Source organism: Nipponia nippon, unplaced genomic scaffold (assembly GCF_047370975.1).
Source record: "Nipponia nippon isolate SJK-2023a ecotype South Korea unplaced genomic scaffold, ASM4737097v1 scaffold_8, whole genome shotgun sequence".
Taxonomy (NCBI): domain Eukaryota; kingdom Metazoa; phylum Chordata; class Aves; order Pelecaniformes; family Threskiornithidae; genus Nipponia; species Nipponia nippon.
This window is the reverse complement of record NW_028262402.1, coordinates 17,982,423-18,008,358: the sequence shown is the minus strand read 5'-3', so window position 1 is coordinate 18,008,358 and position 25,936 is coordinate 17,982,423. Positions and strand designations below refer to the sequence as shown.

The following is a 25,936-nucleotide window of genomic DNA, read 5'->3' as shown; positions in this document are numbered from 1 at the left end:
GCACTGTATGTGTGTATATATTAATTGAATATATAATCTCTTTTCAATTGTAATAGAATATGTTCAGTTATTAGTAACAAATTTGACACTTGGACCATGCTCTTGAAATTGATCTTTGAGGTAAGATCTTTGTCAAGCATTACAATATCTGGTTATTAGTTTTATTTGAAGTTGGGGGGGTGTTGTTTTGCTGGTTTGTTTTTTAATGAATGGATAGTAGTTGTCAAGAGCAGAAGTTATCACTTGCTGACGTTCTGCACTGCAAATTAAGATTTCATTTGCGGCTAGATTGGCATAGTTGCATCTGAAACTGACTTGCTTTGTTTCACAGCTGCATTACTACTTCAGTGAAATCAAAGTGTGAACAGTTCTGTCAATCATTTACTATGAGTATGTCCTGTTTCTTTTAAAATCTTCATGGAGTATGATATGGGTTGACCTTGGCTGGCTGCCAGACTCCCACCCAGCTGCTCTCTCACTCTCCCTCCTCAACAGGACAGAGAGAGAAAATAAGATGGAACAGCTCATGGGTCAGGATGAAGACTGCGAGATCACTTGCCAATTACCATCACAGGCAAACAGACTCAACTTAGGGAAGATGAATTAAATTCTATTGCCAACTAAAAATAGAGTAGGATGGGCTTTCCATGGGCTGCAGCTTCCTTCAGAGCATCTCCACCTGCTCTGGCATGGGGTCCTCCATGGGCTACAGTGTGGATACCTGCTCTGATGTGGGGCTGTTCTGGGGCTTCAGGGAAATCTCTGCTTCGGTGCCTGGAGCACCTTCTCCTTTCCTTCAGTGGCCTTGGTGTCTCCAGGGCTGCTCCTCACACTTTTTTTCCTCACTCCTTGCTCTTATACTCTGCTGTGCAGCGTTTTCGCCTTTCTTAAATACTCTTTCCCAGATGTGCCACCATCTTGGCTGAGGGGCTCAGCTGCGCCTTGTGGTCCATTGGAATTGGCCGTGCCTGGCACAGGGCCTGTCCTCACAGAGGCTGTCCCTGCAGCCACCCCACTGCCAGCACCTGGGCACGTAAACCCAATAAGACTGTCAATGAAAATTCAAAACTTGATGTTAAAAATAATATGGATAATTGATTTTGGGGACATTTGTTGTGCGATCTCCAAGGATGGAGGCTCCACAGCCTCACCGGGCAACTTGTGCCCGGGCAACTGGTCATCCTCAGAGGTGATTCCTTCAATCCTTGAGCACCTCTCCCGGTCGCCATGATTGATCAAGGATTGTCAAGAGTGGTCTTGAGCCAGCTCCCTCAGCACTCATGGGTGCATCCCATCAGGGCCCATGGACTTGTGTATGTCTTGTGGACATGGGCCCAAGGACTTATGTATGCCTTAATTATTCCCTGTCGTGATCAAGGGTATGTCTTCCTTGCTCCTGACTTGACCCCTGCTGTCCTTTCTGGGGATGTGATAATGCGTTGATATTTAGTATGACATTTCCTCTCATTTTCTAATATAAAAAGAGGACAAGAGATTGCTTCAAATAAGGTTAATTATTTGCCTCTGTGTGCATGTAAAGCATTTTATGCAGTAATTCAGTGGGTTTTATTTATTTCAATGGTAGTTGTTGCTGCTGTTAGCAGCATCAGCTCCTGCTCTGGGTTAGCTTTTGTCTAGTATGTGAGAGAGTACAACTGCAGTCAGGTGACTGCCTTGGAGCAGTCTCTTCTGTGTGTTAATCTAGCGTTAATCTACAAGAGAAGAATATGCTTTTAATGAAAATGTGGTATTTAGGCCAAGGCACATGCACTAGGCAGGTGGATGGGCAGTTACTTCAAGCCCCGAAGCTCTTGTCAGCTGCATTTTTACACAGATAACGGTGGTGCTCCTTGCCTGCTCTTCAATTTCAAACATGAGCTTTGTTTGTGTGTACTCAAAAGAATGTCCTCTGAGCCCAATTAGAACAAATATTATTACAGTCAGGATTTTTGTCTTTGATTTAACATAGCTTCCCAAAAAGGGATGGTAGCACAGACTTTGCAAAGGAGCAAATGAATTCTCATCTTAAAAGCAATTCTAGTACCTTGCATATCTGAATCCTCTAAGGCCATTTCCCTTGCTATGCATGAGCTGTCAGGTGTTTGTTTTTTGTTTTTTTTCCTTGCTCTTAATCTTTGAGGTGTCTGTAGCAGATCTTATATATACACAGTTATAACTTTCAATGAACTATACCCTAGTTATTTCCTTCTTTCAAGGGAGGATTAGGGAAAATCAGATTGTTTCAGCTTAATCGTACAGTCTCAGATAGGATTAGGCCTGGCATATCCAATTTTGTGACTCTCATTAAATCATTGGCAAGCCACAACTTTCTTTTAGAAGTGAAGCCTGTGATGTATCCACATTTCGAAAAATAACTTATTGATTAGTAGTATAATGGAACTTCAACAGTTAAGTAAAGTACAAAGCAATCATGCTGCACTGTGGACATGAAGAATGGTACACCTAGTAGAAGCATACTGTGATGATACTTTGACATGCATTTTTCATTTATATCAAATTGTAAGTCAGTTTGTCTTCTGTAGGTTCTTGTGAGCTGTATGAAACTGTCCTTTGTTTTTCTGATTTTGCTAAAATTTTAATGCATCTCTCTCCCTCTCTCTAGTATTTCTTGAGGTTCATTTTGTAAATCAAGCAGCTGCATAGGATGTACCCTATGGTTCTGGCCCTCCCTTAAGTGCTGTGTTGACATGGCAGCGTCAGCTCTCAAATATTAATGCTGAAACTTTCTGGGGGTGAGATATTTGGGTGTTGGTGTGGTGCATACTACTTGAAGGAGTGCCTCAAGCATCCTCCTCATTTTTGTCATTAAGAACTATCTGTGAAATGCTGTCTCTGCTCAGGCATTAGGGGAGGAGTTCATCAGTTACTGCTGTGTATTGCTGCCTAACAGTGCTACTCTTCTCTAAAAACCAAAATATTATTTACTTTGTTAGATCTGCTAGCTCATGTTGTATGCTTAGTTAGCTCGTTGTTTTGCTTTCCATGCAGTCTATGATTCCTGATAACCTTTAGGAGCAGTAGCATCATATCCGTTGTTTAGTTTTGTTAGAGCTGTTTGCTCTCTGTTGGTGAAACTCAAACTGATTGTTACAGGGAGTATTTGGTTTTTATTTAAATTGTGTTACGGGCAAGAGTTGCATATGTTACCAGTAGATACGAGTTTAGGATTATGACGGGGGGTGTGTGGTTGTTGTGTTTAAAGGAGAGCTAATACATTAGAGGGATCTTTTAATAGATTTACCTGCAGATAAGCAGAAAGATGCTTTGCTTGAAGGCCTGTTAAAGTCCTGCTTCTCTTAGCATGCTCTGTCCTTCCAATTTACTTTAAAGAAAATCTTTTCACTGATTCTGTTTACTTTTTGTTTTATCCACACTGCCAAAGGAAGTTCCACTTAAATGACAAATCGTCATCAAAAGCAATTTTCTACATGTTTTATACTCTGGCAAGGAATTAAAAAGTTTCATTTGTTTGCCTACATATGAGTATTATGCATAGGACAAAGAAATAAATCAGTAATAAAGCATGGTGCTGTGGCAATGGGTTCTGTTTTCTTTTTATACCTGTGCTTTTCTTGTTTATATGTGAAACCTTCTTGGAGAAAACACTGCAGCTCTAGATATTGCTCTTGTGATTGTTTTGCAAACATCATCGCTATAACTCTCATTTCACTATCCATGGTACAAATCCTTTATTTTAATTGACTGCGTCAAGCATGTCTGTCTTCTTGTAATAAATTTGGCCACTTTGAGTCATCTTTAAATAAAAATAAAGCTTCCAACATAATCTGTGTTTGCTCACCTGTAGGGCCAAGGTGGAAAAACAACTGGCAATGTAAGGTGCTCATTTAACTGTGAAGTCTGTCTCAGCTGAGCTAATTTAGGAAGTGTGGCTTGCCTTGCTCAGCTTGCTTACCAGATGTTCTGCAAAGCATTCTCTTGTCCTAATTAAAGGTTCCTTGATCAAAATTTACCTTTTATATTTCTGTGCAAAAGCTAGACAGGAGCTACTGCAAAACACAGAAACAGCACACTCCATCTGTAAAATATCCAGTGTGGAGATTTGCCAGTTGTAGAGCACTGTGAAATTCTAAATCACTTCAGCATGAAAACAAAGTCAGATATTCTAATCCTTCTTACACGCCCCTCTCTCAGACTTTTTGTGGTTACAGGAGAGAGACTGTAGCCACAATGTCAAATTTTCTCATTTTTCTCTTCAGTTGAGAGTTGCTTATCTGGAAAAGTAACCCACTCAATTTGGGACAGTGGCTCTTTTATTTGTCTAATAGTGGTAAAGTTTGAGGCTGGGAACATCTATGGCAAGTAATTTACTCTTGTGCCATAAGCAGGCTGAGGTCTTTTCATAACTCATTTAGCTGTAATAAAAACTAGAGGCATCTTAAAGTGTGGTGATTGTGGAAAGGTCCTTCTTCTAGAGATAAACTTCTGACTCAAGAAAACAAGGTATGCATGTGTCACTGAGACCTTTTTGAGATTTGGAAGCAGAGTAAACTCAGTAAACTCCTTGAAATGGAAGTGGTGTTAAAGTTACTGCAGGACAGTGGAGTGTAATGAGGAATTTAAAAGAATCGGTATTTGGTTCTCCCAAGCATTTAGCTGACCTTTGGTGCAGTTTAGTCAGCTCTCATGCCAACAAAGCAGTAGAGAAATGGTAGCAGTTGATGACTGAGGGATAACCCCATTTTAGGGCAAAGCAGGAAATTTTGCTGTAAGCATTGAATGAAAAGCTCTGTTGTCATTCAGCTGCAGAAGGTATCTGATAATTCAACATGCATATATAAAGCTAAGGGGGTGGAAGGAGGTTAATGTGTATTTCTTTTTCAGTGTTTCTGTGAGGAGCAGTTGGACAGAGCAAAACTAACATTTGTAGATGATGGAAAGTTGGGATTTACTTTGGAAGTCTTGTCTGAAATGCAGAAGTGTAAAATGAAATGAAGTTTGAACAGTGGAGACATCAGTCTTGGCAAGTGCCTGATTTTTTTTTTCCTCTCAAACAGGGTGATGTGAACTGCTCCACCCTTACAAATACAAGTAGATATTATGTGCACTGATATTCCTTTTAAAGATGTATCAGAATTATGAGAAGTTCTGTTTTCTGCAAAAATACCTGCTTGTGTGTTTCAAGGATCCATGTTTACAAGCATTAATTGCATGTGGGTATTGTGGTACAGTGTTTATATGTAGACCTTAATCTTCAGAGCTATGCTTAAACTGTAGGAAAGATCTACTGAACATCTTTCTTCTTACATTTTTTCAAATGTGAGTGTATCAATACAAGTGCCTAGGTGCATGCTGTTTGTAAATACGTTACACCATAACTATTTTAGAAGGGGTAATATAGTCCTGTCTCTTTCCGGTTTTCATTTTTGTAGCTAATCCTTGTATATTACATAAAGCAAAATTGCCCAGGCAGGACATGTTCTGTTCAGAACTCTAATTAAAGGGATACATAGGCTTAGAAAAATAGGATGTGTTTCAGGTGCTTAAGGGGAAAAGATTTGCGTAGCTGGAGACAGAATCACTTCTTGAGAACAGCTGTGCTGCTGCTTCCCCCTCCCCTTCCCCCCTTTCCTTGAAAAGTACCCTTGAAGTGGTAACTTAAAGGTGGTGATGGTCATTCCAGAAGTATGTGCACATGTTGGTTCCCTCCCCCAGCATTACAACATCGGGAAAGATGTTTGTCATGAAGATACGTGCAGGAATAAACAATGTCTGAAAAAAGAAAGATGTCTTGGCATTCTGCTATAAATACTGTTTCTGTGAAAGTCTTCTAGGACTACGCCATCCATAATATGCTTGAAGTGGGACTGGTGCCAAATAAGAGCCAGATTTGCATAGGTTTGGTAATAGAACAGTATGAAGTAATTAAAATACTTTGCTTCGCCTGTAACAGCTGTATATTATTTATGTGTGTATGCTCCATGATATGACCAAGTTCAGGAATTGATACTATAGAGTAAGGAGTTGCTGCTTGAGAGTACTTTCCCTCCTTTTTACCACTTGTGTTGGTGGTGATAAGAATTGCAGCCCTGTTTTGGCAACATATCACTGTAGAAAATTAGAGAAACCCTTCAGTTGCAGATGTACATATGTGAAATAAACCACAATGATCTCCTAATTCAAAATGTTTTCTAATTGAATTTGGTATTCATAATCCCTTACATTTCATCATACTAATAGTACATTTTTTTGTGTGTAATACCAACTTATCATTTCCTGCTTTGGCAAAGAATTATCTGAGTATTTTCAACAATATTCTAACATGTGGTAAATGTTCATCACTTTATAAGCTGGTACCTTTTCTAGCTTGTCCTGTACCTACCTTTTTAACAGTTACTGACTTAAATGGCTTATGCCCAGATTTCAATATGGATGGCGGGTAAAAGTTGATGAAAATGTTCTGGGTAAACAATGGTAAATTTTGCGTGTGTGGTCTTGATCTCTTTCACAGAAATTGTGGGTGGGGGAAGAGATCTGCAGAAGAAATGGGAGTAAGCATCTTGGAATGTCTCTTAGTAAGAACAGGACTTCAGAATATGCTGTCATGATTGCTTGAGCTACTCTCATTCTTTCTATTGCTGTAGAAATTAGATTCTTCGAAGATTATGGAGTCTTAGTCTAATAGTCTCAGATGCTTAGGCATATGAGGAAAACATTACATGTGTCTGCAAAAATGAAGTCAAGATTGTTCTTCTACCAACCTTAATTTTTCAGTTCTTGACTTTTTGACCTTGAGAAAGAATTTGTGTGCTGGGCTTGCATCATTATTTGCAATCCCATAGCTGATATGCTAACCTCTTGCCTGTCCACAGTCATACAAAAATAACATGACTGCTTGTTTTTTTTTCTTCTTGGAAACAACACTTGATTCGGCTCGGATGAAGACTCTAAGAAGCATGCAAAACTGTCACTTAGCATTTTTTTTCTTCTTTCTTGTTTTTTTTTTTTTTTTTTTTTCCCCCTTTCTTATTGATACTTATATCTGACCTAAATTGGTTGGGTTTTTGTGGGGACTGCAAAAGGGACGCTGTATATACAAAGCCTCTTGGCTAACAGTATAAACTTTCCATACCAAATGAGGTTACTGTTCAAGCAACGAACAAGTTAACCTTCGTTTTTATTTAGTTTTAAAAGCAGTCAAATGAGTTAGCTTGAGATGGAAGAGGAAGTTGTAGAATTTGCCCAGAGAAATACTTTCACATGAGATTCTAGTTGAAAAAACCGTGAGAGTCACTTAGCTACTAAATCAAGACCTCTGAGGTGATGGTTTTATTGGATTTATTTATTATTACATTCTCTGAGGGGATGAATGTAATTTACTAGATGTGCCAGATACTGTCTGTTCCTCCTCTTCTCAAAACAGAAAGGAGATTGTGGGAAACGTGTTTTGGATAAATGTCACTTTAAAAGCTGTATGTGTCTTCCAGTAACTTAAGATTGTATGTGTTTTCATTTTGTCCTTTGTAACTACATTTTCAACTTTGCAGTCAAGAGATTAGTTCTTCAATTCTAGAACAAGCTTTATATTTGGCTTCAGGCTGATCTATTTTGGTTTGTTTGGTGTTTTTGTTTTTTGTTTTTTGTTTTTTTTTTTTTTTTTTTTTAAATTATTCACTTGAGAATGAATTAGAGATGGTAAACACCTTTGCATCTTTCACACCCTGGCTTTAGAAGAAGTTTCACTGTTCATATTGCTGTGGCCCTTTTGACTTCTGGCTTCCTAACAAGAGCTAACTAGCTTATTATGTCAGTATCTAAAGGTGGAGTTGACAGGAATATAGTGGGTACAATTTTCTGCTTTTGTTGAGCTACTATCTTGAACTGCTGTTTGTCTCTGTGTCTACACATCCATGTGCTGTTAGTGTCCTTTGGGGACCTAATACCTGTTTCAACAAAGAATCCACAAAAAAACCTAGTTATGGCTTTCTACATTGCTGCAGTTGAGTTGTATATACAACTTTATGATAAAGACAATTATCCAACTGTTTTCTGCTACTGTTCTCTACCTTGTCTTTTCCCTAAAGTGTGCATAGCATTATATACATGAAGCAACAGAGACTGTGATGGAGAGAATACACTTCTTTGTACCTCAGATCAATGGTTTGGAAACGTGGTGTGTGTGCAGAAACTTGGCTATGAAAAGCAGTCTATGTATGTGAAGTGTCTGAAACGTTTTGCCCATGTGTTTGAGAAGGGGGCCGGAAAGTGTGATTTTTTGGGGGAAAAAAAAAGTGCAAAATTTAGTCTGCAAGATTTGTCATGTTAAATGACAACTGTGGAAGTTGTTGGCCCAGTAGCATTCTTAATCTACTATCTCATGATGAGAGTTTTCAGCCTAAATGTGGAAAGCACAGTGTCTTTGCAAGGGTTTGATTGATGTTAGAATTGAAACAATGACATTCATTAAACAACCAGTTTCCATCAGCTCTTCTAGAAACTCCAAATTGGGGGATTCCTAACTAACACTGTGTGTCAAGAATCTTTGTGTATTGGTAGGAAACTGATATCAGCCCCCTGCATAGGAGGTAATGTTGATTTCCTTGGAAAGAAATAGATATTTTTGCATTGGCAGGCTGCAGTCTAAACAGAACTGTGCACATTTTAATCAGCCTCTTGTGCTCGATACCGAGTGACAGCAGTTCATAAGGAGATCAGGTTGCTCGCCATACAGTTCGGCATGGTATGCTATGTTCTTCTCCCACAGATACGGAGTATGAACTGACTGTCTCATCCATGATGTTAAAGAACTTGTGTAATGAATCATCTTATGAATTATTTTATTCTTTGGAATGTGTTTTCTAATGAAGGTTTTAGACTTCTAAGTATCATAGAAATTAATGAAAGCACTGTAGCATTACTCTTGCAAAATTTGATGTGTTGATACATTGACAACCACCTTTGGTTTTTGGTTGGTTTGGTTTTTTTTGTTGGTTTGTGGTTTGTTTGTTTTTTGTTGTTTTTTTTTTTTAAATATCTAACAGTTGTGGGGAGGGGAGGTTAGGATTAGATTGGAATAGAAACTGTCAAAGATTACCCAATAATCTGATCTTTAAGGGAAAAATAAAATTGATTTCAAGATTCTAACTTGCAGCTTTGAGACAAACCTAGCAGATAAAATGATTGATTCTGTCTTTTCTGGGGAAATAGTACACTTCTAAAAGAAGAACTGTTAGTTGATTGTACTGCTCAGGCAGAGCATTAGCTGGGGAAATGACCATTAAGGGGAACTTGAGTGAATTTGAGAATTCAAAACTGGAGTGTCTGCATCATTGTTCTTTAATCTGTATCATATTTGTGTTAAAGCAGTGAAACTGATTTCACAATAACCCTATCATAGTTAAGCCAGACCTACAGACAGCAATTTCCTCTCTCACATGCCCTTAAGAATTAAAAACCTGAACTTGTTGGAACTAAAAACTAAAGCCAATGTGACTTGGAGGTTTCTTTTGTCCTTCCCTCCCCCCCCGCCCCCGCCTTCCATTTAGATTTTGTGTAATTCCGATTGTGTCGTTAGTCATGTTGTTATTCTTCAGTTTTGAAAAACCAAATAAACCCCAGCTGAGGTACTTGTATGCAAAATGAAGAGATAATACTGCAGTTTTCTGGAAAGCCTAGCGAAAACTTCTTATTCAGCTATCTGTTGGCCGTATCATATCACTTCTGGTAATATTTACTTGAGCTTTGTCCTTCAGAAGTGATATATTGGCAGATAGTCATGGAAGTTGAGAAACATGATACTAGGATATATACCTCATTTTACAGCATGTCAGTTTATATCTTACTTGAGCCTTAATATTAGTACTTTAGATTCTGTTGTGATCAGTCTTGGACTCCCTGGTACGGAAGAACACCCTATACTTAAAACTATGCCATGACCTGAAAAAGAGAACATCTCAATGTGGTGGTACCAATGTTTGCAAATAGAGAAAACAAAATACAAATGCTTAAAAAATTGCTAACTGACAGTATTACTTCTTGACCTGTGACTCCTGCCAGAGCTTGCAGATGTCAGAAAATTTCAGTAATGAATTCAGGCTATGACATTTGTCATTTAAAAAGGCACATCACAATTAATAGATGCAGGAGTCAGTGGTTTTTTTTCTGCACAGTATCACACTCATTGCCTCTGTGACAACCTTCATTTCCTTCTGAGCAAATAGAAGCCCAGTAGCACGAGCCTCAGGAAGTTGTTAAAGCAATTAAAGGCTTCTCTCTCTCAGCACATTGCATGGTTACCATAGTATCCTCTGCCTCCAAGTCTTTACTGATGATGTCAGTATGCATACAGAGGGGCTATTCGCAGCATCTACATGAAGATGATTCAGCCCTTGCTAAAGATCATAAGCATCTCTCCGTATGTTCTATTATCTAGTGTCATTTTAGGGATTCATGAGACTGGAAGGTAAGTGTCTTTTGCTTCATATTTAATAATTTTTATGTATCCTTACGCTGTGAGGTGTCAGGGTTGCTTTTTTAATCCTCTGTTGCATTGTTCATTAAATGCATAAAGTGTGTTTTAGCTGAACCAGTTGCATAGCTTGCGTAATTTAAACTTGGCAAAGTCTAGCTAATCTTCAACAATATGAAAAAAGGCAAACTAAAAATTCCTGAAGTTGAAAACTGGTTTATTAATTAGAGGGTTTTTACCAATTAAAATTCCCAGATCTTTTTTTAAATCATAAAAAGAGAACACAAATTATGTAATGGGAGCATTACCTCAAAGAAAAATGTTCAAGCTTTTAAAAATTAATTTTATATTATTTTATTAATTTTAATAATTAAATATTTATTAATACTTATTAATTTATATTAAATTATTATTTTTTATTACAACAAAACAACAGCAAAAATTAACCCCCAACTCACATTACCTTGTGTTTTTTCTTGTCTTCTTTATGTGGGTAGTAGAACAGTGGATGAACATACTCTCATGCAACTATTCTGCATGCAATTTTGTTTGTATGTGGAAATGTGAATTCTTATTGAAATCTAATGTTACTCTTTAAGAGAGCAGAGGTTCTGTTGTTTATCTTGAATAGTGGAAAAACATAATAAAACACTGAAGGAACTGATTTTATGAGAAACTCAGAGCACTCCTGCACATTTTGGCCTTGCAAACTAAGTTTATTTGTAAGCCTGAGATGCTAAGCTGTTAACTGTTTTGTTTCACAGTTGGAATTTTTTTCCTTCTTCCAGTCTACTTTCTGCATTGCTTTAGATTACTGTGGTTGCAAATGGCCATGCCCACTACATAAAGTATGTGATTCTGTCTTTTACCAAAAAATAACAAAAACTCACCCCAAAACAAAACAAAAAACCCAACACTGCAGGAGCTAAGCTGCAGAACTATAATAAATGTCCATTTTAAGTGTTCTTTTTATGCCTTGTAGCTTCATTTTGTGTCTGTTGTGTTTTGATTTCTCCATCGTGAAAACTCTAGGGGATTTTACTTACAAAACAATGTATGTATTTGATACTTTAAAGTAGAAGAATTTTGGGATAAGGGTGGGGAATGGGGAAAGAACTACTAGTGTAAATGGAAACAAATTTGTAAAAAAGGAGTTTGGTGTTGCAGGAAATTCTATGTGAAAATGGTATGTTTTGTACAATATACCTGAATACCTGCTATATTTAAATGTAAATGGACCCTGTTCCAGCCACAAGTCAAAGTTGACTATAACAACATTTTGGAAAGTTGTTAAAATGAGTTATTAATTCAAAATATCTTACTTGGATATAAATGGAATTTATGGTTCTACCCTATTGAATCTAGATATTAATAATTACTGTTGTAGCATATTTAACCCCTGAAATGCAATTAGTAGTTTCAAGTGTTATTTTTTGTAGTATGTGCTAGCAGCAATGATGTTTTTATAATCTTTAGGACTGTATGTCTTGTCCCAAAATACACCATTTTATTAATTACCTTTTTTATGACTGTATTTTCTCTCAAGCATGTGCATTTGCTTTTAACTATGGTCCCAATTAAAAGCAGCATGCTACAAATCATCTTAAAGTTGTTAAAATGACAGTTAGCTATTGATGGTTACTTCCTAAATTTGCTTTTAAATTGCTTTGATTATATTATTTTGTGGATGCAAACAATGTTATGTGGTTATCACTGAAGGGAAACAAAGGTGGGGTTTTATTTAAAAAAAAAAGTCATTTTGGCCATTGGAGAGAATTTGTTGAAAAATGCTATCATAAAGACTGATGATCCGAACACAGATCACATTGACAGTTTACTGATGATTTCTGTTCATAGATGGAGATTAAGTTTCAGTTCTAGTTCATTTTTGTTCTGCATAATTGTATCCTGAGCAGTTCTTTAAGTGACTTTAAAAAAGCAAGGTAAAGTAAGCCGTGTTCAGCTAGTGCCAGATAGCTGGCAATTCCTGTATGGGAGGAAGCCTGATTTTTTTTTTTCTTTTAAATATTTTTCTTCTCTTCAGGAGTTCTTCCTGCTTTGTATACTGGCATAGGAGGAAAAATGAAATTCTGTAGCCAGTGAAAACTATTTAGTATTGGTTTTGGGGAGCAGTTGTAAGAAATTCTTTTACTTTGCCACATTAGATGCTACATGCATTACTTACTGGATGGTGGTAAGGGAAAAGTTATTGTCCAAGGCTCAACTGTTTCTTTAATGACTCTTTCTGTCTAATGACATAGCAGTAGGTTGGGGTTGGAGGCTTCTTTTTCCTCCTTTATTTATAGCTGTGGTTTTTTTTTTTTCCCACCAGGGCTTTTGACTCTACCTTGAGATTTCACATTCAAACAGTTCATTACAGCAACAAGACTTTTGTTTGTTCTTTTACTATAATCCTGTTGGGTCATTTATAGGGGTGCATGTTTGGGTGTACTCTATTTGTGTTGTAATACTTCTAGAGGTACTAGAGATCTTCTAGTACAGTGTTGTCATTAATCATAGGTATGTTTTCTCCATTCTGAGCAGAAAGCAAGCAGGATTATACTGAAGGAAAGGATAAAGACTACTTTAAAAAAAGAAGCATGCTTTTTTCAGGTCTGTAATATTGGCCATACAGAAGGACATTACAGAATTAGAGGGAGTTTCAAAAGGATATTGAGAATGAAGAGATGGAGGTAATTACCTTAAAAATTGAATGAAGGAGAAGTTATTAAAGGAAAAAAAGGCTTGAACAGGGTAAATTTCTGCTTCTATTATGTAACAAGAGAATGAGATTATGTAAACTTAATGCTAATAAATTTTGATGATGTTAATTCAGTGTCTGGCTACTGCTGAAACAAGTAGTCTTGCTCTTGCTTTCCTTGGCCTCACTTTCCTGGTGCTCTTCTCTCCCTACAGCAGTCATAGGGTGAGTTCATCAAGCTGTCCGATGTGACAGAAACCTGATCTGTAACAGAACAAGTGGCTTTTTCACCAAGTTAGTGAGATGAACCTACTCCACTTGAAGCTGTGGACTTGAAGTCTGTCACAGTAGGGACGGCGAGATCAACCGCCCCATGGAGCATGAGCACACCCCGCTTTATTAGCTTAGTCATAAAGTGGAACTATACCCTAAAATTGTGGTGGGGTTTTATGGTTTTTAAAATCTCTCTGTTCAAATGCAACTGTGAAATAGAAGAGCCGGTTGGCACAGGAGATTTTAGTTTAATTGATTTAGTTGATTTAAATAGACAGTTTCTGAATGTTTTCCCTAAAATTTAGGAAAGTTACTATTCAGATAGAAATCTTAGAGGAATTTTTTACCTTGTTTGGACACGGGAATTCAGTTCAAGATCTGACATTAGGAATGTGCTGTTTTTCAATGATGACACTGCCCCTCACGCTCCCCCCCCCGCCAAATCTTTCAAGCAAGGGCAGGGCAAAAGAGCACTGCAGCAAGATTAATGTTAACATTTATTTTCTATTTGTTTGATTAAAATCTGAAGTGTTAGGTTATGTGATAAAAGCTGGTCTGCACACCTGCAAAGGAGCAGAGAGACAATGGTAGGTGAGGGAACCCAAATAACATCCTCCCCTGGCTGTGCCCAGGCCCTTCACAGGAGCCATCAGTGTCTCAAAGGCCTGGTCTCCACAAACTCAGAAAAGCAAAGAGCACAAAGGTAGGTAGTGGGGGATACCCCACATTAGGGACTCAAAGGGGGTATGCACCCTGTCCGGGGACCCTCCCAGGGCTGTACTGGCAGAGCCTCAGCTCCAGTGTCCAGCCGTGAAACCCGTCAAGATGAATCAACGTGGGAGTACCTTTCAGACTGAGGGGAGTTGCTGCCCAGAGGTGTGGGGCAAGCATTTTGGGTTTGCACAAGGCTACTTATGGGATGTGTAGGGGAGGAACCGGAGGCAGGAAAAGGGATGGAGTGAGGTGATTTGGGGATGAACAAGGGTGGGGAAAATAGAGGGGTGAGGGGTTAAAAAAGGGACAGTCGTGCAGATAGTGTGCTGGTCTGTATGCTTGTCTGGCCCTCCCCTGTGCCTGGTCAGCGCAGTCTGTCCTGTCTCGTTGTTAAATTGCTTGCTAACTCTTTCCTCAGTGAAGGCTCTGTTCTGTGTATACATGTGTGCATGGGATCTGAGTGCAGCCACTGGGTCACACCACGGGTTGGAGGGGCCACGTGTCAATGGTGCAGTGACTGGAGAGACCAGAGGGAGTGGATTTAAGTGTCAGTAACTGGAGTGGGACTTCGGGTCATGGGGGCCTGTGTGTCCCTGGCACCTGCAGCTGGCACGAGTATGGGTGTGTGAGTGTGGGCCTGATGGCCGAAGAAGGTAAAACTAGACTGGCTGGTGAGTAGGTGAAGTGGCCTGGGAGCCAGATGTGTGTGCATCTCTCTAAGGACAAGACTGTGGGAGGAGCTGGCTAGTGAGGGGACCAGGAGGGTGCCAGCCAGCTGCCAGACAGACTGCACGTCTGGGGGTCTCTAGGGGTGAGACCTGCTGTTGTGGCTCTCTGTGGGTGAGACCACAGGGGGTTGGCTGCTGGGGGACCAGGGGAGTCTTAGCGAGCTCTGTGTGTGTGTGAGACTGTGCCAGCAATGGGAGCGCACCTGTGGTCTCTGGGGCTTGTTTGTCCAGGTGCCAGCAACTGGGGAGACTGGGATCCAGGGACTGGCTATTGGGCAGACCAAATGTCTGAGCCCAGCTTCTGGAGGGACCCACATTGCATGTAGTGAATCCTGTTGTCAATGGACCTACATCCTGCTGAGCCAGAGTGGAGCGGGGTGAGGCTGTTGGCTCTTTTTGTGTCTGTGTGATCTGTGTGCCTGGCCATGTGTATAATTATATGTGTAGTATATACATGTGGTTTGTGTGCATGTGGTTCGTGGGAATATGTGCTTAACCTTATTATGGTTGGACATGGGGACATGGACCTGCAGCCACCTTGTCTTTCTCAGCCTGCTCCATCTGGGCAGACTTTGCCCCAACACAAAGCTTTAAGCTGTTTTGCACAGTTGTATCTTTAAAGCATGGAGCTTCTGCCTTTATTCCACATAGGTTAACTGTAATGCAGGAAATGCGTAGTCTTTCAGAATCAATCAGTGATGTTTACTCAGTTGCTTCCTGTCTCTTAGGACATTATTTGTACATCTGTATGTGGAATAGGGAGATGAAGGCCATGTGGTTTCCATTTTAGTCAATAGGAAAAAAATTGTGCCCTAATCTTGCTAAGATTTGCTGACAGGATGTATGTAATATTTTTAGTCTTGTCAAAATAAAGAAATTACTTAGAGATAAGCACTCATATAATTCTTTAAGATTGGATCCTTTAATCAGGAGGGCTACAAATGTAGAAAAATGCATATGCAACACTTGTGTGTCTTTCTCTTGCATTATTCCAAAAATCTCCCTTCTGCTGTATCCCCAAGATGTAAAATTTCCCCTCTGTAGCTGTATGAAATGAAGAACAACTTGCATAAAATTCTTTTAACTGACTTTCTTTTAAGTGCATTTCTTTTGTCTGGAACCATGTGTATGTGTTTGTTGAAATATGTGTAACAGAATAATAATAAAACAGGCAGAACTGGTAGTTAGAACTGGTATTCTCCTGAATGGATTCCTAAAGTTCTGGGGTTTTTATAAATACTTCCAGTCCATGTTGACTGGTAACCTGTTTTCCTTCCACTAGTACATTTATTTCCAAAATTATATTCTCCTGTTCTAAAAATATTGCTTTCTGATCTTGGGAATATGGTAATATCCTGTGAATATGATTATTTTGCAATGGCGGGTAGCTTAGGTGATCGTTCTTTAGGATGAAAAAAGTATAAAGGTGAAGGTACAATAAAAATAATAGTGTACTAGGAAAAACATTTTAGTGTTCTGTAGAACTTGTGTTATCCTGAACTGGCTGTTTTGTGTTTGCCGTGTTTATCTACAGCACCCAATTCTGGAGAACTTTTTAAAAATCAAAAGAATCCCTTGACAGTATTTTATCTTGTTCTGCATGAGAAGGAAGTAGGACTTCACTGATTTTTTTTTTTTTTTTGAGGATTTCATTTTGGGCTTACATAGTTTTTGTTTATGTTTTGGTTTTCGAACCCCCCAAGTTGCAGTATTGTTGGGTTTGGGTTTTTTTCCTGAATAAAAGTCAAAATTATGAAGTCACACAATTATTTTGTGTTCTTGCTCTCAATCTTTTGACTATTTAACCTCAGAATAGAAACAGTGCTGTGCATCTAGCAGAGGCATTAATTTATGATTCAATTAAGTACTGCTGTTCCTGCTATTCCATTGTGTATTACCTCAGAGAGATTGCAGGTGACGGTTTTGTCTTTTTTCTTTTTACTTTTTTTAAAAAACAGTGCTATTCTTTTCAATGCACTAGAATTAATATCAAGGCAAAAGGATTTCAGTTGGAGGTGCTGCAAGAATGTTGGCTGCAAATAAATTATGTTGAATTCAGTAAAAGCTGCACAGCTTATACTGAGAATGAATTTGATTTTCATTTTTCTGAATGTAAATCTGTAAGTGACTTACAGTGGAAGAGAGTGGGAGTCAGAAGGGAGCTTTAAGTCCAGAACTGAACCAGACTGTCTGGGTTTCTGAAGGATTGAAACAGTCTTGGAGCTCTGCAAAATTTCTGTGTCTGACTTCCATTATTTATTGGGCAAGTCCAGTAGCTTCTTCCTTTTTTTTTTAAAAAAAAAAAAAAAGAGTGGAGTGTTAGAATTAGACTGATGAATCTTTTTACTGAGTGGTATGTAAGGAGTCTCTTACCAACTGTTTGTGTCCTTACAACGCACCTGAAAGAAGCTTTAGTGCATGAGGAGCAGAGTGGATCAGTCACTCTTGTTCCTTAAATCCTTCAGCCCCAGAGAAATACTGCTGATGGGCTAGTGAAGAGGGATTGGATTGCTACAATGAAAACTACTGTTATAATCACTGTACTACTTTTAGGTTTTGTTTTGTTTTTTTTTAATCAAAAATGTAACATAACTTGAATGCTTTCAGGGCTTTTGCTTTATCAGAAAGACATCCATGGAAAGAGGGTTGTAGTGCTTTCTTTCAGAAATCCCCTTAGGGAAGTGACACATGGATTTGAAGGGCAGGAAAGGAGCAAATTTTTCAGAAAAACAGTGTAGCACTTAAGTGTTGCAGTGACTTGGTGTTTAAAGTGGGCTTTGTAGTCAATCAGAAAGAATGTGACAGTACAGAGTTTTCTTGAGGTTCCTCTAGAGTAGCCTAACCTAGATCTGAAGAGTAGTGAAGTACTCCATTTAGTAGTATGCCATCCTTCCTTTACTACTTGGAAGGACCCTACCTGGAAACAGGGATGCCTCAGGGGTTCCCTGGCTGACAACTCTGCCTCACTGCCACCTCAGAGTAATCACTGCTTCAGACCTTTTGGATGTGAGTTTAGTCAATGACCAGAGCAGGATGGGGTGCTTTTTGATGCCCCACCCCCACCCCCCGCAGCTGAATTTACTAAGTAAGCCTGAAACAATTAATCAGTTTGGCTGAGTACGAAGGTACACCAGTGCAGATTTGCAAAACCGCTAATAACAGTAGCTGTTCCCTCTTCTAAATTGGCCAGTTTCTTAAGGAGCACTGGGCTCACAGAGGAGGTAGAAGGCTGATTCAGTTCCCTCTTTTATCTGAATGTCATCTGCCATTCTCAAAGCATCCTCATAGAAAAACAGGGGAACTCAAACAGCTAAGCATGCAATCAGTTCTATAACCAACAAAAAGGGGGAAAGACATATAGTCCCTAACTTGTGATTTCAGGAAATCTCAGAAAGAAGACAGGCTGGTTTCATGTGTATTTGTGTCAGACAGAAAGTTATGTATCCTGGGAGATCAGAAATATATTTATTTCTGGGAGATCAAAATAGATTTATATAAATACATATATATTTACCTTACAGCTATCTCCCCTGTACTTGGGGCAGTAAAAGAAGTTGATTGAACCTGCTTGTTTCATCCCAAGAAAGTGATACTTGGCAGTTCCTTTTGTTTGTTTGGGAAAAACTTAAGTCTGATCTGATGCAAAACTGTCTTTGTTTTTTCAATTCATCAGCCTAAAAAAAAGGAATCTTAAACCAGTTCTCGGCATGAGATCTACTGAGGTTTTATAAATCTACACTCTTTCAAAGAATTAAGTATGCAGTATGCATTTTATTTTACTTGTGGTTACAGTAGCTCACCAGTAACAGAAGTTACTATCTAAAAAAAGCTCACCAGTAATAGAAGTTACTGTGTAAAAATTATGAACGGTAAGTATTGTATTTCTGTTTGTCTGTAATTAAAATGTGATATTGTAATAGCAAAATGATGTACCTGTCACTCTTGATGCCAGTATAAGCTTTTAGAAATGTCCCATTGAATTGTGGCATATACTATCTCTGTGAGTTTTATTGAGGGCAGCATGACTTTACAAGAACCAGTGTGATGATTTCTTGTGAACAGTGCTCTGATACAGGTGGACTTGATTTTAGCTCTTGGCTAGGTCCCAAGACACCCTGCATGAACTTGTGCGTCAGTTCCCAATCTGTGTAGTGAATTAGCTACTTCCCCGTATCATGGAAGCACTAGGAGTAGAATTTAGTAACACTTCTGAATTAGTCTCTTAGATAAACCTGTTGAGAGATCCACATATGTACAGAAGTACCAAAAGAATTTGTTTTTGTGTTTCATCCTCTTCATCCTCAGTATTCCTTAGGAATTATTTTGTGACTTAGTAGTGTAGTATCATTTTTTCTTAGCTTAATTTGCTGTTTCAGTGCTCCATAATATGTGTGCTTTACTCTTCAAGTGGGATTGAATATTGCACAGTTGTTTGTGTTATGTTGAATTTAACAGAGGTAGGTTACATCTTTTATCTTTTACTTTTTTGTCATGTTTATGTGGGACAACAGAGTATGAAATTTTTTGGTGTTAATGTAGCCTTAAAAGCTTTATGCTGGATTTTAGAGAAGAATGCTGCAAAAATGAAAATGAAAACAAATACCCAAACATAATAATATCCTCTGCACTTGAGTGCAAACTATAAGCCTAAGACTTGCATTTTTGTTTTATGAGTGAATGAGAGTTTACTTAAGTAGATATTTTCGACATATACTTTAACAGAAAACTATTTTTTTCAGGAGGCTGTTAAGCTTTATCTATATTTTAAATTTTTAACCTTTTTGTCTGCAAATAGTACACAATGACTACTCATGGGTAACCTCCTTTAATTAAAAGAGTTTATCTTTTAATGTTACAAAATCATGGAGTCATTGGAGGTATAATGGATGGTTTTGCTATAGTAACTAAAACGCAGATGGAACGCATAGCTGAAGTGTATTTGAGTGGCAGTCAGTGTTACTTGGTGCTGAATATGAGCACCATCTGTCTTCGGCCTGACTGAAAGGGTATTCTCAGGAGAATTTTTTGTGATTACCATGAGGTAATTTTAACTTCTCTGCTTAGCAAAATATCTGTCTCCTGCCCAAAGATACTAAAGATAATTGGAAAACAAATCTACACTTCTGGATAAGACAGAAATTTTAGGGTTGTAATATTTACTAAAGTGGCAATTATTAGTAATGTCATTGGACAGTAACTTTTTTTTTGAACATTTAGTGTCCACTGTTGGTTGTATCTAGTAAATGGAGAGTTTGTAATGCAATAAAATAGTGCAGTGACAATGTTTCCAATTTTAGGCAATACCATGGACTACTTTTGGTAGATTTGCTTTAAAAATTTTTTTTGTTTTGCAGATAATATATTGTAAAATTCAGAATTTATCTACATAAGAGAACTTTTCTAGGTTGTTGAGATAATGTAAGATCAAGTTTAGACTGAAAAACTCTGTATAAACACATATTCTGCTGTCCCTCCCTCCCCCCACTAGGGAACTGTCTTAGTTGTTTTTAAACTTATCCCTTGTCATTTTTTTTCTTAATCTCTCATGTAGTCAAACCTCAAGTTTTATTTTAGTATGTAATATAAAGTCTTTTGTGCTTTCCTGGACATCGTTAAAAACGGGTGTTAAGTAGAAACAATTCAGTCATATTTATTAGAGCTGACAGCCTGAGACAAAACATCAAAGACAACAGTGAAATATTTATGCTTTTCATTTCAAACAAATACTGAATTAACTCTGAAGTACAGTGTTTTAAACTTCAGAAGTAACCATTTCCTCGCTGATCAAAGCAAACACAAAATAGATGCTGTAGGCAAAGGTTCAAACAGTTGGGCTGCAGTTTCCCCGTTTGAAATGCAGTTGGTTTTATGGATTTCAGCTTATAAGTAGGAGCAGACTGCTATCTGGGCTAGGAAGCCAGAGCTGTTTTCTCAGGCAGCTTGATTTTCTCAACTCAAAGCATGTTCATGACCTTCACAAGCTGTGGAAATTAAAGCAGTGTTTACTGTTATTATTCTTCTTTCTTACAGTGTTGTACGGCTTTCAAAATGGGCTGAACTTAAAATAGTGGCATATTTAGCTGGGAAAACCCTCCAGCCTGTACTATAAAGATTAGGTGTCCTCTTAAAATTAAAATTGCTGCTTGCATTGTTTTAATTTGGGCTTGTTGAGCCTGGTGACAGATAGATCGCATCTAAATAATGCAATCTATGTTTTCAGTCAGCACAAAGCTGCTTAATTTTACTGCCCTGCGGGAACTTACCTCTCTCCTCTCTTGCCAGAGTGGGCCAGGAGCTCTGTGCAGGGTCTGGAAGGGACTTGCCTAAGTTTGAACAAACTGCTACTTAAAAAGAAACAAATGAAAAAACAACCAAAAAACCTCTTCAGTGAATTCAGCGAGCTGTTAAAAGGATGAAGATGTTTCTGTTATCTTGGAGGTGCCATACACAAACAATCATTTCATTTGTTATGGGTGAAGTACAACAGGGTATGGCAAAAAAAGTTCATGATTTTTTACTTTTAATGAGAACAGTTATAGCTGTCAATGAAATAAAATTTTGAAAATGTTGTCCTGGTAAGATTGTTTTGAACAAGAAAACAACTTGTCCTTTTTTGATTCTATTTTAAAAAGGAGTCTTTGCATCGCTAGTGTAATAGATATACTTTTATGAATAACTGGAAGATTTGCTGTATAAATCTACTTTTTTTTTTTTCCTAAAAGGAAGTTGTCAGATTTTAATTTGTTAATTTATTTTATGGGCATTATTATTTACTTTTCTGATCCTTTGTTTGTACAACATTATGACTGACAAAACTGGAATTAGGCTGCTACTGAATACCTGATTTCCCAATATGTTTGATAATGGATTTTTGTGACTACTTTGTTTCCTGTCTTTAAAACCAACAAATGCTTGACGGGAAAGCAAACTTCAGATACACACTGCATCTATTTTCAGAGCAGTATATTGGAAGGGCAGTTGTAGCTGATGTCTTTTTGCTTAACTTTCTGAAACTGGATGGTAGGAAAGCACATGGTGCAAAGATGCTTCACTGTCAATCTGTTGTCTGCAGCACATCAGCAGTAGCTGCTGAAGGCCCTGGAAAGCTGCCAGGCTTTGTGTTCAGTACTGCCAGTATTGTGGTGAGAGAGAGCAGTATTGGCTTTTTATTTGTGCAGTATTGAATATAGCTTTTATTAACACAGCTATGTTTTTTGGGGTTTTCTTTGTGGTTTGTTTTTTTTTTTTTCCCCTCCCCAAAAGCATCACAATGATCATCAAATTATATCAGGTGTCTCTGACTGCTAAATAACTTAAGAATATAGAAAATGTTTTTGCACCTTAATGCAGAATCTGATCTGATTTGCTTTAGAGAATCATCTGATGCATCTGATACATAACACCTATGAAAGTACTGGATAAGTAATTAGAGATTAACTAGAAAGTGATGAATAGTAAAGTTCAAGACGTGGGGAAAGCAAGAAACAATATTAGAAACGATAATACCTGTTCTTGCTAGAGAATGCTTGCAGCATCCTGTGTTTCTGTCTTCCCCTTTAAAACCTCAATGGCAATTTCTTTGAAAGTATTAAAATCTGTTAAAACTGTTTGAAAACAAATCTGAGATGACTCAGCTGCTAGTCATGAGTTTCTGGAAAGTTCTTCCATGTGGTGGGTATGTGGCAAGGAAATGAAGATTACCTTCCATCTAGCAGTTATGTTAAAAATGCATGAAGAGTACATGCAACTAAAGAGTGTTAGGTTTTTTTTTTTTTTTTTGCTGTGCCACCTTTATTCTGCCTACATTCTCTTCCTCTGCACTGCCCATCTCCTTCACTTCTGTAGAAGTTAAGCTCTGTTTGCAGCTGTCTCCTTATTTAACTGCCTTTAAAAGGAGCATGGAGCCTGAGTAAGGAATAAAGCAGTCTGTGGTGTCTCCGAGACATCTAGTTGCAGGTGTAATAGTGACACTGGTGCCTGCTGCTTCAAAATTGCTTCTTTCCACTTGAAAGTTTGTTATACTTCAACAGGTTGCCTGTTAGGAAACTATAGCTGTATGTGACACACTGTGAGATTTTGTTGATGTATTTTATACAGTTGCAGCCCTAATAAATAAAGACTTTATCTATGGTTGAAATCCCATGGAAATCCAGTGCAACTGTGCAGCTCGGGGTCCTGGCAGCCTGCCGCAGTTCATCTCGTGGTGCTTGTGGAGCTTGTGTGCATGCTGCTGTGCAGTTACAAAATAAGCTTTATCACTCCTGTTGCTTCAGGTAGCTTACGTGGAGGATGCAAGGAGTGCAGACAGACCCAAACTGGGAGTTAAACTTCTAGGTATGCTGTGATGGGTCTGCTCAAGGTGTGGCGCTATGGAATTGAATGGTAAAGATAGTTGTTTTTCTCCATGACTGAGTATTAATTTCATCTACTGTTTCTGCAGACTTCCTCAAGAAATAAACAAAGTGTGCAAACTTTAAGGCAATTAATTTTCCAGCAGGAGCTTTTTTTATTCTTGTAGCTGTCTTCAACAGAAGACTAACATCACTGTTTTTGTTAAAGCAATCACTTCTGTTGCATTGGGGAAGGAGAAGGTTTTGGAACTGATACTTCTCTGCATAGTGTACCCCCCACCTCAAAGAAAAAGTAGCATGCATTAAGTTACTCTTCATAAAGCAATGACCCAGTTGATGCTTACTTACTATATATTTTCTTAAATGCCATAGAAGTACAACTTTAATAATCTTACAGTTCAGCTTGTTTGTTTGCAGGTTAGCATACCTGCAATGTCTGTGGTCATGGTGGTTTGTTTTGGTTTTGTTTTTTGTTTGTTTACTTACTTTTATTTAATATTTTTAAACTGGCAGTTTCAGCTTCATATTTTTAAGGTGGCTCTTACCTTCATAGTAATAACAGAATCCATCTACATAAAACTCTATAAACCTTCCTAAATCTTTCTTAGTCTTTCTTTGTTTAATAGTGACATGTAGTGGTTGCAGAATGCAATGAAGTTTTAAGGATAGTACCCTACAAAAAGAAGACCTTAGGTTAATCATTAGTTGACAAGTTATTCATTAATTGACAAGAGTGTTGACAAGGTAAGAACATTCAGTTGCTACACGCTGGAAAACTGAAAAAATGCCAACAAATTGCACCAGCTAACCATTTGATACAACATGTAACAAGTTTCCGTATACTTATCTGCCAGTCTCTTATGTCTGTGCCTCTCTGGTGCCTGCGGATGACTCCTTCAAGGAGATGCTGTTGACAATCTCCGGGCTCAGAGACAGGCATGGCAATAACTTAGATGGAATGTGGGAAGGAAGAGGCAAAATATAGGAGAATGTTACCAGGTCCTTTACAAGATAATGGTCATTTTTTCCAATTCCCTCCGGTATTTTGACTACCTATCAGTATTATCTTGCTAATGGATAGTTTTATTTCATCTTATAAACATCATACATAAACATCTCTTCAACTTCTCTGTTATACAAGTGCACAAAAAAGTCTACTATCAAATTTTCTGATGAGATGCCAACCAGTTACAAAGTGTTTGAGTCACCTCTGCTTTCAAGTATTTTCTAAAAAAACAGCATTAACATGCTTTGCAAAGATCTAATAAAGTGCTGTGGTTAATTCTTATATCAAGTGGTAGATGTGGTATCTTCACTGATGATACAGCACACCATTTCTCCCTTGAAGGCTTTAGCTAGAAATGGCATTTATTCACTGCAGAGAACCAGTGCTCTGTGATGATTCTGTATGCCTCAGAAACAATGTGACTTTAAATAAAGCATTACATAGCCATACAAAGATGATTGTAAAAATGTGTTACCAAAGGAAATTGGGAGTGCTTAGTGGGCTGGCAGAAGCAGCTATTACAGTAATGCAGCATCAAGTAGAGAACATTGACATTGAGTTCTTAAGCCTAATTTTTAGAAGAATGTGTATATCTAAAATCAATACTCTCATTTTCAATTCGCAAACAGTTTGCAATGCCCTAGTCATTGGATACGAAGTGCAGTTTAGACCATGGAGTTTCAATGATGAGGTATCCTGTGTCCCAGTTTCCAGCTTCCCCTCTAGTATCTCTGGCACATATTTGTATTTTGTCATCATACAGCAATTCCCACTCCAACTTTCTTTTTGTTAGCTTAAAACATCCAAGTTTAAGTTTGCCATGGCATTGATGGATCCTCTAGACAGGGGGCAGAAGAATGTGGACCTTGATCATTGCAGTGCTGTGAGCGCAACCCTCTCAAACAGGCGTGTTGTGTTGCCAGTGTGTACTGGCACTTTTATGGCTCGCCATACCAGGTTACATCTTGATACAAAGACCGGTGTCCCTGATGTTACAAAAAAAATTGCTGAGAAGATTGTTTGAAAGGCAGTCTAAAAGCCAGGTTTGTCATCTGGATTTTCATGACAGTTGTTTAGGCTATCCAGTTTCTTGGGCTAGCTGGTGCGGTCACATTTTTTAAACATTATTGTAATTACTACCTTATTTTTATTTTACATCAATTTATTTTATTAGTCAGTGAGGTAACCTGCCTTATAGTAAACTGTCGATTAATGTAATCCATTGGAAAAGCAAGTGTTTCCTCACTTGAGATAGTAACAGTGTTAACTTCAACTGTTCTCGACAGCTGATGTACTGACCTTTCTGACTGTGTGCTTAGGTCTGCTGATAGCTGATCTGCTTCTCCATTATCACAAACTGAGCAAATTTTGTTGTACAAAATTCTTGTTATATTTCACACCAAACCACTGGATGTCTTATTTCTTTCTCTTTTATTCATGGTGAAGGAGGACTTGCAATGTGACAATGAAATGTTTGTGTGAACAATTTTTAATGCTGACCTGAAGAAAGTAATCTTTGAATTTTTTGTACTTTGCTCTCAGATCTCTTTTTCTGTCTGATTCCTTTCAGCTACTGCATCTCTGAAGTCTTTTGGGATTCAGTTTTGGCGATTCAGCTTGAATAATTTGCTTCCGAGTAAAAAATGTGTGTCTGAAACTAGAAGTAACTTAGGCTAAAAATCTGTATAATGTTTTTCTTAGCGCTTGAGAGGTAGA

General features: G+C 38.1%; 1 protein-coding gene across 13 annotated transcripts in view; it reads left to right on the top strand.

Moving 5' to 3' along the window:
* PAM (peptidylglycine alpha-amidating monooxygenase) overlaps nt 1-25,936 on the top strand; it is a 146,022-nt gene that overhangs the window by 18,455 nt on the left and 101,631 nt on the right. The window contains exon 1 of one of the 13 annotated variants that reach the window (XM_087741531.1): nt 10,312-10,441. The exons of the other annotated variants lie outside the window; for them this stretch is intronic. The gene's annotated coding sequence lies outside the window, so the exon portion shown is untranslated. Of the gene's footprint in view, nt 1-10,311; nt 10,442-25,936 lie in introns of those variants that run through there. 13 annotated transcript variants of the gene reach the window in all.